The sequence below is a fragment of the Capsicum annuum genome, chromosome 1 (genome assembly GCF_002878395.1).
Source record: "Capsicum annuum cultivar UCD-10X-F1 chromosome 1, UCD10Xv1.1, whole genome shotgun sequence".
Classification (NCBI taxonomy): domain Eukaryota; kingdom Viridiplantae; phylum Streptophyta; class Magnoliopsida; order Solanales; family Solanaceae; genus Capsicum; species Capsicum annuum.
In genome coordinates, this window is record NC_061111.1 from 18222078 (window position 1) to 18224423 (window position 2346).

Here is a 2346-nt window from a genome sequence, read left to right on the forward strand (position 1 = left end):
TAGTATTAGATTTTTAAATTTTAGCTGAAAACCATTAAAAAAAAGATTAAATTTTAGCTGAAAATCATTAAAAATAAAGATTAAGTACTTACGAATAATGGCTTGCAAATTGTATTAGTGGTTAATTTATTCAAATAGAGCTGAAATATTGAAAAACTGGGGTGAATCTATAGCTGAACACTTCCAATATTAATTTAAATTTTTTCGAACTACTTACATATGCACAAACACACGTCAGTTAAGTTCCAACCCCATAGATCCATTTTTATTTTTTTAACCTTTTTCACGTTTTGTTTCGTTTTGTTTTTCACGTTTAATAGGACTATTTTAGAGTCCTATTAATAAAAACAAAATCATTTAAGTTGAATCTCAATTCTACTTTCACTTTTTTTTTTCTATTAATAGTTTAGCTCACTTTATTGAGTTCAAAGTGAACATTAAATAGGATATTTGTTTAACTAATAAAGATGAATACAATAATTAAATTCAATAGCTTTTGGAGAATTTATTTAATTAAATCTAACCTCTACCGAAAAAATTTGTCAAAGTCGATCGACATTCATCTACCACCTATAAACTGTAACAAAACAATACGATGATGGAGACATCAAAACAATATAATTAAATCTAACCTTTACATAAAAATTTTCTCAAAGCCGTCTTACACTTGTCTACCACCTGTAAACTTTAACAAAATAATACGATAATAGAGATATCAAAATAATACAACCAAACTTAACTTTTACACAAAAAATTCTAAAAACGAAGATATAAATACAATATAATTAAACCTAACCTTTATCTAAAAAATTCCTCAAAACCGATCGACATTCATCTACCACCTATAAATTCATTTACGACCTATAAACTCCGACAAAATAATACAGTAGTGATCACAAAGCTTCAATTTTGATAAAAATAATTCTTATCTGAGCAAAAATTTTGATCCTAAAGAATGACTTGAATGAAAACAAAAAAGACATATACATACACACACGTTGAATTTTATTATGCTGACAAAAACAGTGAATAAGTTAAGGGTTAGAAAATTAAGCATCCACCAATCTAGACATGCAACCGAATCAAGTTAGATGAGCATCAATCATATTTTTTCAATAAGTAAACCTATTTCTTCTCTAGTTTAACGTACATCTCAATATTTATAGAAGTATTTCCTTAATAGAGTCCTATTTTAGGAGTACTTTTCTATCCTATTTTAGGAGTATTTTTTCTATTCTATTTTAAGAGTATTTTTCTAATCGATCCGTACAAAGAAAAATATTAATTGATTCTCCTATCATATATTTTAGGAGTCTCATATATATTAGGAGTCTAATTAATATAATAAAAATAATTAAATAATAAATTAAAGAAAATAGCGAAAAGACAGGTTTGTCTAAAAGATGATCTTTTGACGAAGGACAAAAAGTTCAAATCACTTTTTTCAAGGTGTTCAAACTTTTAATATATTATAGATTATAAATTATAGATATAGATTATAGATATTTATGATATTAAATATTAAAAAATAGACAAAAAATAAGTCTTTCCCAACTAAATTAGGTTTGGTCCCAAAAAAATAGGTAAAACCTCATTTTTTAAAAAAAAAAAAATTGGCAGAAGTAAAGGTCCAAAATTAATAGGCAAAAAACCCTTTTCCAACTAAAATAGATTTGGTCCAAAAAAAAGGTAAAAACACCTTTTAAAATATATGGAAAAAATACGATAAATAAAAAATCCCAATATTTGTGTTTAATACTTTAAAATTGATAAATATTTTACCTTATATAAATAATTTACTATTTTAAAGTCCTATTAATAATAACAACCTATTAATAATAACAAAAGTATTTAAGTTGAAACTCAATTCTACTTCCACGTTTTCATGAAATTGCTATTGTTTTAATTTTTCTTGTTGAAAGCTATTATTTTATTTTATTTTTTGTTCAATTATGAACGATTATCAACCAGATGCTAACTTTTTCAAAAAGTTTTCCCAAATTTAATTTGGAATTGTTAATGGGTTTAACAAAACCTGTTTGACCTAGAGTATTACAGCTTACAGTTATGATTTCTTCCTCTTTCTTTTTTAATCTTGAATTCAAATTTGTGTTTTTTTTATTTGCAGATGAAGAATGCATCAATGGAGAAAGATTAAGAACGTTTTTCAATATGTGGTTAAGTCATATGCATATTTTTCGCATATTTTTCGTTCTTATTTTTATAGCCTTTCAAATATATAATTATGTGAATGCAGTTTATGTATTTAAATATACGTTTGCAAAAAGCATGTTGAGATTTTGAGTATAAAGCTAGCTCTCTTTAAATTTTTGTTTTTGAGGCTTT